This window comes from Daktulosphaira vitifoliae, unplaced genomic scaffold, assembly GCF_025091365.1.
Source record: "Daktulosphaira vitifoliae isolate Bord-2020 unplaced genomic scaffold, ASM2509136v1 Scaffold_5, whole genome shotgun sequence".
Classification (NCBI taxonomy): Eukaryota; Metazoa; Arthropoda; class Insecta; order Hemiptera; family Phylloxeridae; genus Daktulosphaira; species Daktulosphaira vitifoliae.
The window spans coordinates 19,997,849-20,014,340 of NW_026099576.1; the positions used below are offsets into that span (position 1 = coordinate 19,997,849).

The 16,492-nt window shown below is 27.3% G+C and overlaps 1 protein-coding gene across 1 annotated transcript in view; it reads right to left on the reverse strand.

The window, feature by feature from the left end:
- The window catches only part of LOC126907346 (trace amine-associated receptor 1), a 326,541-nt gene that overhangs the window by 298,063 nt on the left and 11,986 nt on the right, over nucleotides 1-16,492 (reverse strand). The window lies entirely within an intron of this gene.

Sequence of the window (16,492 nt, forward strand, 5' to 3'; positions counted from 1 at the left end):
ATAATCAAAATAAAAATGTATAACAACACAAAAAACTGTGATTTTTACATACAAATACTATATTTTCTTTATCTTAAGGGATTATTTATACATAATTAGTTGTTAGGATAATTTTTTGAACTTATAATAAATAGCATAAATTAGAGTTTTCATTCAGTTAACATATTTCCGGTACATTTTAAACTTTTGTAAATGTTAACTTCTCATTCAAAATTTGATATTTTTAATATCTCCTTGTGGGTTAGTAAAGAGTATATTTTAAAACTTATATCTAATAAAACGAAAATATTTATAGATTTTATATAAAAAAAAAAATGTTTAGATTTATTTACTTATAAAATTTTATGACAGTTTTAAGTAAAAAAGTTTTAAAAAATGTCGAAATTTACTATTTAAAAAAATTATATTTACATGCCTAATTACAGTGGAATATTTTTTGTTTTAAATTAATATTTTAAATATGTGTTTAATTTTAAATAATATTAGTCATAAGTGATAAAATTTATATGAATAAATCTGTAATTACTCATTTAGTATAATATTTATTTACTATCAAACAAGCCAGCAGTGGCTTAGTTAAAAGTACATCATTAATAGAAATAAAAAAATAATGTTGAGTTCAGTAGTTCTACTAATTGATAAAACTTGATTAAAAAAGATTTTGGTAAACCATCATGCTATTATTTAATCACAAATGAAATATTATTAAAAATAAAATTTATGTTGAAAAAAATAATTAATTTTAATAGCTGTCATTTTTAAGTTTTTTTTTAATAATTACCTAAAATACACCAATTTTAGGGTAGTTTAACCTAATACTTTTTTTTTTAAGGGATGTCATGATATAATTTCAATACATAAATACACAAATAAATGTTATAATGAGCAAAAGTAAGTTCATTTGAAATAAAAAATAAAATACTCCAATTCTGCGAATTATAAGATTAGTTGTATTGTTAATACAATTATGTAAAAGATGTTAATCAAGTCGTCTTTATTTTTCAAATTATTTATTTTTCTTCAAATTACCTTCCTTTTATATTTCACATTTGATTTCATAAAAATTATTTCGTAAAATTAATAATTATAAATATTATTGGTGCAACGCGGTCACTGTAGTCGTCGGCGATATAATATTTACGGGTTATAACGTTGTTCTGCATCGTTATGGGCGATAGTAGTTTTACTGAGGACTCTACAAAGTCAAAGGTGACTAATTCTTTCTTTTGCTGTCTTACAATGCCAGTAATATTTAGATGACGTATGTTTGTCTATCACTATTCGTCATGTATTCATCCTCGACGGTGTATGCCCCCCGGGGAACATTAAGCGGAAGGAGATGCTACAGTAAAGAACGCGAATTGTTTTTTTTAATTTTTACTCGGACTTCACTATATAAAATGAAGTGCTTCATACACGTAGACACGCTATACTTAATGAGGAATAGTAAGATAGTCTCGATAAAGATAAGGCGCCAGTGGATTGGTCCCAGAGGTCGAAGTAGCTCTATAAAGTTGTAAGTTCTTTAAGGATAAATCCATTAAATGAAATAATAATTCATTTAAAATAAACGCTATATTTTTATTATGTTTTCCTATGTACATAACAATTAACATGATAATAGCTTTTAGTGTAGGTTTTTAAAACGCTCATAAACGTTTAACTACAGTTTATAAAACATATAAAAGACTAATATCTAAAACAAAATACAATGTAATAATAACAATTATGCCAATGGCATAAATATTTTCAGTTTAATTATTGTCGTATGAAATTCTTATAAAAAAATATAACAATTTAAATAAAATATCAAAAAATGTTTTACTTTATGGCGCTAAGTTGGGCTATATGGAGAAGGTTTCATAACTGTTACTTTATTTTTTTACGAGAAATGTCCGCCTGTGTTTGTAAGTGAGCGGTAAACATTTTATGACCTTAGCCAATAATCACGTGACCGTGTACTTAAATTAAAGTACCCAAAAAAGTACTTTAACAAGTACTATTACTACTTTAGAAAAGTTTTGTAAATTGGGCACGCTAAAATTTTCCAAGAATAAACGTTTTTTTCCTTGTTCTATTATATATAATAAGTCACAAAAAAAAGATAAAGTATTTTTCATTACAACTTTAATAAATATAAGATGTAAATAACAAAAAAAATTATTATATAAAAATAATAGAAGTTATTTGGCGCTATCAATAGATCCTTACAATTTATTTTGTTGTATACACTAACTTAAGTAATGTGATGCTTCAAGAAATTGGTTTATCTGAGTTGAAACTTTTCCNTACACTAACTTAAACAATGTGATGCTTCAAGAAATTGGTTTATCTGAGTTGAAACTTTTCCTACTTTTTAGTCAGATCAATATTATAACTTAAATATTATTACATTAAGATATAATGGTAAATACTATTAGTACTACAATATAGTTCTCATTGATATGCTGATATTTATGCGAGGTTGTAAACCCCAACGGTCAGAATCTTTTCTGATTTCTTGGAGCCGTTTGTATAAAATACAATCCCTCCTCTCCTAGTCAGGTGGTTAATATTCCATGCCCTTTGTATTAATATCTTAACTTCATGAAACTATATGAAAATGATAACAACTTTTGACCAGTATTTCAAAAGTAATTAACAATTTAATAAAGTAATAACTGAAGGCGATAAGTGGCTTCTGCTATTTTTGTCACTAGTCATTTCCCGGCAGTACTCTTCATCTGCCTTTGAATTTGAAGCAATGATGAAAACAATGGAATTCATAACGTCTAATAGATTTAGTGTATTTGTATTTAAGTTAAATTGTTTAAAATACAATTTATATTTTTGAAAATTTGAGTTCATTTATTTAACTAATAATAATGAAAGAAGAAGAGAAAAAAAATTAGCTTAAAGGTAGTTAAATGTAAAATAAAATTTTGTTTACTTATTTTAATGATTTTGTTTGGTTAAATGGGTAATACTAAAGTTTGGTAAATGATGAAGGTTGAGGGCTGTCAAAGGCAGAAAGCTGTTAAATGGTATGGGTGGTTACAAGAACTAAATTGTTTATGGTATAAGATTGGTGTTATTTATTCTCAATACAGTTATTAAAATTGGATCGTTTAGTGGAAGTTTATTATTCAAGAAAGAGATAACTTGATATCTCAAAATTTTGAGTGGAATGGATCATGATGCTCTATTGGGACACGTTGAAGTTATGACAAGAAGATAAAAAAAAAATAATAAAATTATTGGAGTAAGATTTTATAGTGTTAAATATTAAAATACTAAACCCAAGAATCTCAAATCATAGATTAATTTGTAGTAACTAGATAAGGCTGTATATTAAAATGTCATTAAAATTATTACTGCAATGATATAAATTAGTTTTATTATATTCATATTTCTCAAGAAAATAATCGAGTGCAACATTGTCTGCATCTTTATAAAAATGTTCCCTTCTTTTTGGTTAATTAATTTAGTTTTGAGTCTTGTATATTTTGATGAACTTATATTTGCCCAAGAAATTTCCTATAAACATTTTTTTTGTGATATTGAGGTGGTAGGGATACACCAGTGTGATGCTAGAGACCTTCCATTGTATTTATATGCTGGTTTAACACTGGATCTTTATAATTTATAAAATGATTGACTTTAAAAACTATTGAAACCTTCATTTTCAAGACAATTGTAAGCCTAAAATATTTATATTTATTTGTAAATTAATTAACTCTGTGACAATACTTTTTGAGACACCTTATTTTATTCTGATTCAATTACGTATTTTAATCATAGCATGCATATTTTTGGATATCTAAATTTTGTCTTGTAAGTAAAATTTTATTCGTAGTATTTTATAAGGTTGTATAAGTTTACTAGTATTTTATTTCTGGAATATTTATTTAATAACATATTGTTATTTCTATTTAATAATTAATATTTATTAATATGAATCGATGAAAGTACTATAGAAGTTTATATAAATGCCATTTTTTTTATTGTTAGTTTCCGTGATAAACCAAATTTTTATTTCGTTGTGAGTACTATGCCATGTTCCTTAAAGACAATACGGATCTGCCGCCACATTGTCGATATTTTAAGTACATGACAGAAGATTACCATAATTGTTTATGCCAATCACAAGCTTCGTTATGGGTAACAAGTTCCGGCAGTAATAAGGATAGGCCGTACTATTGCTGTACAAAAACCCACAAAGATGTAATTATTTCAAGTGATATGAAATGAATTATTAAATATTTCGTGTTATTTGTAATATACAATTTTATTTTTATACCTGATGACAATTAATCATCATTAAATTTTTATGTTTTTTTTCATGTAATAGAAAAACTTACAATATTTAACTTGCGCATTGCTATGTTATTTATCTTTATATTCGTAAAATATTGTTAAGGAAACATTTCAGTTGTATATTTTAAAGTTGATATTATTTTAGTTTTTGCTTACTTTTCTCCAATCAGATATAATAGTAGTTCCTGGTAATAACTAATACTGTATTAACTTTAGAAGTGTGGTATTGTCTCTCTTTTCCACTGAAACTAAAACACAGCGGTTTGTTCCCCTATCCATATCTACAAAAACCAACTGTTCTTCCATGATCATGATTGTATTTTCTTTTTCTAAATTTGCTCTTGTCTCTATACTTATACTGCTAATGTGAGCATTATTTTTAATAAGACAATCGAAAAAAACCTCTTTGTAAGAACTTGATTAATTCATAGTTGTATGTCTTTGTATTTCCAGCTCACCCATGATAAATGACTGAGATGAAATTAGTTAAAAATTTTATACTTTAATTTATGTGTATTGAATATGCTTCATAATTGATAATTACTTCTAGGCATAACCATCTAAAGTACTACTCCTCGTTATTATTGTAAGAGTGAACATCTCACACATAAGTAATTTCCTTTATAAGACATATGCTTCCACTCACATTAAAAGTTTATAATATCCTCATTTATTGTATCGTTTAAAGTATTATCAAATAAATTTAAAATGTTCACAAAATTTAAATTACTTATGATTTAAAGGAATAAACGGTAAATAAATAAAAAAGTAAGGGTGTTGTAATCAAAAATTCGATAAGATGACATATAAAATAAAATATTTTGCTGATTGTATAACAGTCAACACAGAGTACAATTATCTATAGCAAGAATCTTGAAAATTAATTCTTTCCATGCCTTATAGATAAATCAATTATTAGTTTTGAAGTTTTTCCTCAGAACCGGTTAATAAGTGAAACATTTGAAATATAAATGTACCGGTAAATATGGTAGATAAAATAGTTTTGTATACCAGTTGTAAATTTAATAAATCAATAATATCTTTGAAACTAAATATAATAATCACTTGAATAGTCTTTTTTTTTTTTACTAAATTGCAGACAATTATACACTTACAAATTAAACATTGCACCATTACATAATGAAAAATCACCTCGCCTCGCTACAATTTGACTCATTACTTTTGATACTTTGTTAAAAATGTAATTTAATGCACCCCTTATGTTTACCTTTCTCACTAATCATTTTAAATACATTAAAATGTTCCTGTGTTTTCAACCCCCCAAATCGTTGTCTTTTTATTTTGTTCTAAATAATATTATAACAAGGATATTGTAAAATGGGAACATTTAGTACCAATTTAACAATTTAACTTTGTACCAACGCAATAGTATAATATTGTATGTATAATTTTATCGTTGCATCATTGTATTAAAACAGTATTGCATTGTGCAATTGAAATTATTTAAGGAAACATGTAAATATAATAGATTTAAAAAAGATTATTTTGTAAAAGCCGTTTTTGGAATTAAATTTTTTTTTTTTTTTTTTAACTACGTAATAATTATATCATTATAGTTCATACCAAAACACCCAAATAATTTTTTTTTTGTTTGTATCCTAATTACGTGTTTTAACTGCAAATGAGCTTTTTTTTAGATATCAGCAACAAAATTTATTAAAAATCCATATTAAACTATAAATTTGAAATCACAATAAAAAAACCCGACTTTTGAGGTATTTTTGGTTTGTTAATCTATCAACTTCAATAAGCTGTAACTTATGATGATATTACATGATATTGTGGAATATGTAGGTGACATTTAAGTTCTATAGCGGTCATAGTTTTATATCTTTTGATAATATGTCCATTGTGTATCATGTATCAACCATTTTGGATATCCAACGGTTCATGAAGAAAATGTGACATACTATATGTTTGAATTTTATAGCGGATCTATAACTATAACTATCTATAAAATATTTGATTAGGAAACTTTGATCGTGATTTTTTTACTCTAAAATTTCACAAGTTAATAAATTTTGTTCTACATGAACTTTATGTGAGAATAATAGTTGTTTTTAAAAAGAATTAATCTCTTGTTANGTGAGAATAATAGTTGTTTTTAAAAAGAATTAATCTCTTGTTAATAATATAGTGCATCGTTCATTAATAACGCGGGACTCTTATATAACCAAGTAAAACTTGTGTCAGTTATCAGTGTTTGAGGGGATTAATTCTTTTGTAGTGTAGAGTTAAACTAAATCAAGTGTTTTCTATAAAATATACAAAAGGTATTAGTTTATTGCAAACTATTATAGTTCTATAGCTAAAAATAGAATATGGTTTTTAGTTGTTTCTAATGTTTTCAAAAATAACACGTAATTAATGGAAAGAATATTTTGTTTAGGAAAGTTGTACTTTGACTGACATTAATGTAGTATAAAGGATAAATAATTTCCCCACTTTTGAGACTAGCATAAGTATGTGAGCGGAATGGCATAAGCAAATTTCGAAAGGCTATAAGATACAATGACTAATTTTTATAATAAAATTTGCCGTTCTAAATTACATTGTTTCTTTTATTTATTCGTATGACATTTTTTTTGTCACTTTATCAGCCCATTAAGGGTCATAGCCGCCTCCCCAAAGAAGGTAGCTTCTTAACCATTTATACTTTGGGACGGGTGGTTAAACTGTTGCTGGAGAGAGGGATGGAGACTCCAATTACCGAACTGATCTCTCGTTTGGCAAATGAAGCCGCCCGTGGTCAAGTTTCGAACCCAAGGTAGTGCGCGTCAAACACTGCTCGTTACCGACACGGCCACATCGTCCCTTTATTCGTATGACATTCGTAACACAATACAATATTACAACAACACTAATGAGAGTATAGATAAAATGACAAAATAAAAGTTGATGTCCAATTTCTTCAACCAAGCCACCGCCTTCGGTTTCACTGCAAGGAAGTCTTCCGGGTTTTCAACATATTTCCATAACGGAGATTTTTCGATTATATGGCTCGTTAACTGTATACCCTACACGCAATCATAGTTTGGGTCATCTACTAGTTTCCATTTATACATTAAGTCCTTACATCTTCCTTACCTAGTTCTTGTACGGTTAAGTCTAGTCCATATTTTCCTCAGTTAGTTCATTCCGACTATTAGGTTACGTCCACTCTCGAAATATACTCCTTCCCTAGGTTTTTTTCTTACCCACTCTTCTTGCCACTCATCTGGTATGAGTTTTCTATTGTCAGCAATTTCGTTGGCTTTCATCACAAATGGCTTCCGTGACTTTAGTCTTGGGTTTTCTAGTCTGTCTTCATGGATCGGGAGATCTAAATACTTTTCGATTTTTTCTTTTTATCTAAGTACACAATTTTATCTTCGTAAATGACGTGGTTCTGTGTTAGCTAGTTCTGGGAGCCATTGATTATTGGTGCACATAACAGTACCAATGATTTTGCGCATTGCCTTTTCAGTTGTACGTCGATTAAACTACATTGCTGATTGCCTTCTCATATGGGTGCACAATATTCTGCAACAGAATAAGTCAGCAGCATAGTTGAAGTTCATAGTACATGTGTTGATGAACTCCATGATGTGCCAACCAATTTATTGATAAGTGAATTTCTTGACTTGATTTTTGCTATAACCTTTTGTAAGTGTGCTTTGAATGTCTATTGATGGTTTCCCCATAAAAATGTACTGTTAATTCTCTATTGACCTCTTTATTATTGAGATGGAACGCTATTACCATGGTTTTAAAATGGAGTCAGAGCTCCATTTTTTTTTTAGGAAAACAAATAGTTTGATTATTGGAAATAAATAAGAATTAGAGAGAAAATTTTTTTTTTTTTGAAAATTATATTTATTTTACCTTATGTTCAATAATTATTGAATGAAGGTTCTATTAATGATATAATTCTTTCTTTTCTATTGTCATAGGGTTTCATTTGCCTAATAAGAATTACATATCTAGTTAATTTATTATTCATATAATTCTACAATATAATTATCATAATTTAATTTCGAAATAATTTTAAATGACTTTTTATATTTATGTGCTAGTTTAAAAGTTTTATTCTGTTCTTGAAATTGAGAGGTTATTAAAACTAATTGACTGTATGTGAACTATGTTAGTCAGTGTGTTTAATCATATTATTCTTTTTGGGTAATTTGGGCCGTTTAATTAATTCTGATATTATATCTCTAACATGTTTAAGATATTCTAAAAATTGTTTTAAATTATATGTTAATGTATCAGTTATTCCATGCCTATTTAAAATTATATAATTTACATAATTGTTGAAACAAATAAAGTTTTGCTATCTATGGTCAGATGTATAAACGTAATAAGTTTGGTATAGTTACATTTATGTAATAAAATACGTATAGACTATTGTTATAAAACATAGCATGTTTATGAATGTAAAAATTATAGATCGATAGCATTTTTTAAGTCTACAGTTAGAAAGTTATTAACGTTTTAAAACAGACAGGGGTGAGGTTTTTTGATGTTTATTTTTCGTTAATATTTATCAACAGTCAAAGTCACCTATTACTGATGGATCTCTTGTAAATTTACATTCACTTATGTCGATTCATAATAACGATATATTTCTCCCAAAGATTTTAATCTTTTTTGAATGATGGTACACCAACCACCAATGTGCCCGTCGCATCGATAATAAAAATGGTGTACGACATCAGCTTTAAAAAAGACACTATCTAAGAGAAGAGAGTAATCTAATATATAGTCTTATTTTATTATTATTGAGAAACCAAAACAATAAAAAGTGTGAAGATGACGTTTATCGGCACGGGAAGAATGATGTGAGTTGGTACGTTATTGATATTTCCTCCGGAAATACCTGTCACAGGTATTTATTTATTGCCTGCTGGCTGACGTAGAGATGAATAGATGATATGATCGGATAATAGATGTGTAGCAGATGGCCAATTGAAAGCCTTAGACTATATGAATATAACTTGTAGTAATGGAGCATCATATAATGTATAGTAATTCACGGACTAGGATAATTTGACTTGTACTTCGATTTTGTTCCATATAATTCAGCTCTATAATACTATTCCTCAATAAGAAATTAACAACAGACGCAGTTCTGTACCAGTACTGACAATATCGACTACCAGAATTTAACCAATATTAGCATGTGTCTAAGATGATAACGTTTTTCTGTACTCACAGATCAGTACTCGGGTTTTAAATAACCAGTTCTATGTCAGACAGTACTCTGCCAGAGATAACAACCAAGTAATGACCGCCAATACTCGATTAATACTTAGACCAGTCGCCATTCAGTACTACGCTGGTATGGACAGCCATTGGTCAATTGCCAGTACTAATGTAAAACTTTGTGCGTTGTCAATACTTAACAAAAATTTATCCTATGACACTTTAAAATTTTTAATACCGTAAAGTTTATAATTTAAAAGTTTTTAGAAAATATATCTTAATAAATTAATTAAAAGAAATCTTTTACGCATCAGAAAAAAAAGGTCTATAGCTAAAATCTAAATAAAAAATTAATTTTCTATTTTACATAATCCCAACCATTACATTACTGAATATATGATAAAATCTTTTAAATATAATTTTCTATCAATGGTTTAAGCGTTCATGCAAGATGTTACATACTGAACATTAAAGATTCTCACCGTTCCATCATTAGGCTACCGAACGATAACTATCTATTAAATAATTAATTATTACTTTCGTGGGATCTGCATACTGTCGGACAATCTTTGGCGACCGGATTAACTTGGTTTGAAGTAAAAGCATATATTTACTATTACGTGGGTAGAAGATTCACATTTTAAAAGAATATCGCGGAAGCCCTTGTTTATAGGCGTCAAACAGGAGGAGACAGATGCCGTCGAAAACTATTTAATAACTTAATCACTTGTACAGTTGACCTCCGGGAATGCAATTAAAACAACATGCCATAATCAAACACATGAAGTATACTCGAAGTTCATATAGGATAAATAAAATCATGAGAATATCATAATTTCTAATCAATACAAGAAGCAGTTAAGGTGTACCTGACATGTTTTATAAGATTTTTAGTAATTACTACTGGATAATTTTTATTTCTACATTTTTGAAACCTCCATCAGATAAAAAAAATCTTATAATTGCTATTATTTTATTTAGCTCTATGCAATAAGTGTTAGAACACTTCAAGATTTAACGTTTAATCAAATTTTAATTATATACTATAAAATGTACAGTCAACAGTCTATACAGTTTACACTACACAATCTGTATAATAGAATTATTTCTGTAATTAATTTTCTACGTTACCACGTGTTGGTAATGTGTAATATATATCACATATTTTAACATTTATTTCAGTGATTAAAATTATCATTTTTCATACCGATTTCAAATGTGCAATTGAATTTTTTTTTGTCATTTCTAAATATTTCGATAATTACTAGTTAGTAAAAAATAAATAATTACATATCAAAAAATTAATAAAATTTTTTTTTAATTTATGCTTCGTAGTGAAATTATATTTACAAAGTATACTTTTATTAAGCAGTATACTATAGCTCATGAATCGAAAAAATAACTATTATGTTAATGTAAACAGAATGATTAAAAATCTCATTCACCTCATTCAATTCTGTAATAATCTATTCAATTAAATAAATACTGATTAAAAAATAAAGACTATAGAAAGGAATGATTTATATGAAAAACCTAAAATTAGTACTTTAAATTATAAGTTATGTTATATTAAACTATAAAAATTCATTAAACTAAAAAAATATATTTTTTTCTCAAATTATTATTGATTTTAATTTTTAATATATTAGCAATATCCGAGTGAAATTTTGCGATATAATATAATTAGATCGATAGATTTAGAATTAGGATAAATTCTAATATTACATACTAAGTACAACTTGTAATATATCAATTTATAGTTATAGCCTTTATAATTTTTCTGTGCATTTACCACAAATTTGGTACGTCTTTTTTATACAATATTAAATTTCATTACGAATGTATGTTTTTGAAAGAGTTATAACAAGATGATATATAATAGCGAAATTTTTTTACAAAAATGTTACGATTTTTGACATTAAAGACAAATAGCATGTAAATAACATATCTTGGGAAGTGTTTTTTTTCGTTGTTATGTACTGACTCTCAAAAAGCTTTTTAATGATTTGTAGAACGGCGTTCTTAGAATGCAGATTTTCCAGAAAATTTTGAAAAATCGAAAATCAAAAAATTTTTTTAAATCAAATTTTGAGAGTTTTTACTTCGTCAGTCAATTTTTTATAGCAGAAAAATTGTCAGACAAATTTTTATTAATATTTTAGTACTTTTCAAAAACTTTAATTTGGTATAGGTTAAAAAACGTAGACGTTCAGGAAAATTTTTCAAAAATCTAGTAGGAAAATAATTGTACATACGTGTACAAAAAGCATTGGAAAACAACCCTTTGATTCTTTTATGTTATATTAAAATTTTATCTACATTAACATAAAAAAAAAAGTTAAAGCAGTTTTTATATGCAGGAAAAAAATTTGAAATATCAAATTTTTGTGCTATTGTAATTTTAAGATAATTTTCTAGATTTTTAATATTAAAGAATTTTTTTCAATTTTCGGCGATAATTTGTTTAATTAAATTGTAATCACGTTTTTTTAGGTATAATCATTAAAATCGGTCTCAAGTGAGTTTTCATTAGCAGGCATATAAAAATACACATTGCGGTATTCAAAATTTCTCAGCTTTACTTCAAAGCTAAAACATATGTGTTAAAATAAAATGGAACAATAACACATCAGTGGAAAAAATTATGACAAAATCATCATAAAAATTAAACAATATACTAACAAATAATTCATTTAATTTAATTTAAATTTGTGAATTTATTTTGTATTAAAAAAAAAAAAATTCTGTGAATAAATATTTTATTTCTCTTCGTACTTTTTATCAGAATTGTCGTGATATAGCATCCAGCAATAATCCGCTAACATACTACCTAAGTAAAAAACCTGCAGATTGCATTTCTGAGGGTCCCCTAAACCGCAATCTGCAATCCGTTATGTGAAAGGTAAATCCGCATCGTACATTAGGCGGCGGCATAGTAACCCAACGAAATTCAACCATAGCTCTTTCTGTGATGTATCCTATCACCATAAAGGGTCCCCCTTCCATGACTAGCATCTGTATTAACAGCTGTACAACGGTTTACTCCTTCATAGAAGGGGAGCCAATGCGCATACATAAATAACCATCGATAATAAAATGATTATTATGATATTAATGTGAAAATGCCTAATGCTAAAATATTTTTAATTTTAAAGGAAACTGCTAATATTTAGGGATATGTGTTATTTAATAAATTATATAGTTACCCAATCTTATGTAGAAAGCAATCCATTGATTTGTTAAAGAATCTATTCGCATATATGGTATTGTAAATTGGGGTTTCTTTGATCATTTTTACATGTTTTCTTAGATAATTTTATTTATAACTAATGTTTAGATAAATAAATATCTATCATATTCATTTGATTAACTCAAAATAATGGAAATTATTCTCAACGGTATATGTGATTATCGAACGATATCACAAAAGAGGATTGCAACGTATGATTACAGAAATTATAAATTATGCTGCAGAATATATAGTATTGAAGTTCTCAACTTATACAACATATGGAGAAAATATATCGATTAGATCATTTCATCACCAAACATACAGAAGCAAAATCATGAAAATGCCCTTAAATCGTTTCGATGATGAACAGTTTACATCTGAAGACCAAATTATCACCTACGTTCATGAACATTATGAACCAGAGTATGTACACTTATAATAATATTATTAAACACTTTGTATACTAATAGATTAATTTTATTTTTAGGAATGCTAACAAAATAAAGACGAAACTCAAGATTTATAAAAAATAACAATCGGGTAATCAAGTAATTTACTATGTACAAATTTTTATATTGTAAGGAAATTAAGAAATAAATAAACAAAAAATTATTACAGTTAAGTAAAAACTACTAGTTAAAATACTCATTCATATCAATCGATCCATTCATAAACGGTCTCTTTCTAAGAATTTCAATTAATGACTAGTAAAAAACATTCGTCCTGTTTATTCTGTAAAATTAAATTGTACCTATAAATTAGTTTAACGGGTGGAAGTTTTGCGAATGTACTACCAAATATTCGATTTTTTTCTGAAAATAAACTAACTACATCTCCACATTTTTATAATTAAAACAATTCTAATCCAGAACTATTGTAGAATTCGTATGACTCGTCCAATAGTTTGTAATGTAATTTATAATTTTATGTTAAACTGATAAATTTATTACCAATCAGCCGTTGATCGTGCACATAGTCCGATTTTACAATTATATTCTTTTGAATAACTCACGTAAATATCTTTTCGAGTCAATCATTGTGTGTGTGATTATGTTATTGATAATTGTCCCATATTTTATTACAAAGAATTAACAATGAAATATTCAAGCTCTACATCAAGTCAAATGTTAATGTAATGTCCGGTATGATATATCTCTTTCAACATGTTTTGTGACTATAACATTTTATGGCATTGCAATTACAATATTTAAAATTGCTATCTCATGCAAGTATAAAAAATAAATATTAATGACACGTGGAAATTTCTACGTAAAATTTATTCATTTCTAACATTGAAGTCTAATTTAAAAACAAAGTTTATATTTATATATAATTAATATCAAATTAAGATTTGTAGTGCAGTTATTAGAAACACTAGTAAATAATGCACACTTAAATATTTTGAGAACTAGTGATCTTAGGCTTAGGTAATAAAGATAAATAAGTAATGAAAATAAAAATAGTCCTCTAGTCTAGATTATAGAAAATTTGGTAACTTAATTACGACTATATTATTTTTAAAACAATAAATTTATTTGTGCAAACACTAGAAAATAGTATAAATTTCAAGTTTTTCAAAAATCTCATAGTAGTTAAATTTTTTGTGCCATTTAATTATATATTAAGAAAATTTTGCAGTACATATGGTGAATACACTTATGTAATTATACAGGTGTGTGAAATTAATGAGTCAGAAAATGTCCTTGGGATAAATGAATATTTCAAATATGAAAACTATATAAAAGTTGCCTATTGAAATTTACTAACTAACAAAAAGTGTCTAATAAATAATAACTAAACGAGTACGCACTTGGCCACTATATTATTGTATTTTGACTTCTTGAATGGACTAATGCAATTAGTTATTATAGAAATGTTTTAAGGGGGAGATGGGCAGTCGATGAATGAGCCAGAATTTCCAACAACAAACAGGCAAACTGGTTCGAATACGACGTCACCATGACAAGACAGGAAATAGTTATGTGAACATGGGTAATTAAAATAAAATGCAAATATAACCGCAATTTTTTTCGTTGGAAGTTACAATTATACTCAATAAAGTTTCGCTGTTTGTGCAATGTTATTAAGTTGTTAATTTTTTTTTTTTTTGAAATGACTTAACTACCTTTTTTTAGTTACGAGTACTTATTAGATAATAAATAATATTTTGGATTTAAATAACGAAATATTAAAATTCCTAGCCATAATAAGAGTGGCCAATTAGTGTAATTTCATAGTGATTGAATATGAATATTCAATAATTTCTTCTACGATTAATGATGTAATGTTAGCAATCAAGTGAAATATTTTTAAAATATTAATCCATTTTCCAATTTTAAATGTTAATTAATATTGAAATGGAACAATGTTGCTAAGCGGTAACGCAACAGTGCCTTTTGCGCCTGTTTTGAATTCGAGACTCGGTCACGAAAGGCCCCGTTTGCTAAGCAAGAGATTAGTTCAGTATTTGGAGTTGTCATTCCTCTTCCGGCGCTGGACTAAACGCCCTTACCGTATTATCTATGTATTCGGGGTATCAATGGTTAAGAAACTTCCTCTTATGTGGGCCGTTAAAGTAAAAAAAAAAAATGTTATTCATGGAAATTACAAAAGAGTAATAAAAATTAAAATATTATCAACAGAAAAATGTGTTATCAGGTTACTCGAACTGCCTGGATCCAGCTGGAGAGGACCGGACTGTGACACGCGCTAAACAAGACCGTAACGATCTTGTTCACATGCAGATACACGTAAAATCCTATACTGATTACCACGCTGGGATAGACATCCCGCTGAAGATCACCATAAACTATCTATTGATTGCTCGAGCCGCATATCAAAAATGTGGTTCGGCAGTTCCAGAAGGTCATAAACATTTTTTTGGGATTGATAGCCTCTTCGTCAGAGTCATTTTAAATAATTGTCAAAGTACTTTCATCAATATTTCTCATTATTGACTACGTTTAGAAACAAATTTTTCTAAAAATGTGTAATAAATTTATAATTATTTTTGTCACGAATACAAATATTTAAAAAATTTAGCCGCTTACTAAGAAACTTATAAAAGTCGATATACTGTTTTTCAGTTCGTTTATAATCGTGAAAGTTGTAAAAGAGCTGTAGTATTTAACATGATTATCAACTCTCTCTATAACCCTATAGTAATAATTAACGTACTTGATCTGTTGATCTCTTCTGGTTTTTAAAACGGTACACGGTCAGCTAATGTTGTTTCTTTAGCGGATAATGGATATTATTATAATATATACATAAAAGGCGTGTGCGATATTATTTTTTCAATACAACCGTTACGCATAATATTAAACTAATTTTGAATATAATTATAATAAAATAAAATGCTTTTTAGCGATGGTACTCTCTAACGCCTTATAATCTCAACCGATCATCAATCGCAGGTCGTGTGCCCGCCGGCCCGGAGATACACCGAGTGTTAGATATTATTTTGATACCGTATCAAGCCACGTGTGTATTAAATTAATTATTATTACTCGTACACATTCAATATAAGTACATAAAGTGTATTCGTGAACCCAGTAGACCACAGTTTGTACAGAGTAATTATTTATAGATTCGCTGAATTAATGATTTTTATCCCAATAAATTTCTTCGTGAAGCAAATTATTATTATTTTTTATATTAATTTTATTTTAAGTTCTCAACATTTATATATTTGTGAAATTAGTACATGGTAAAGCTTTTATAAGCCAGCACAAAAACATCGAACCCAATATTGAGCAT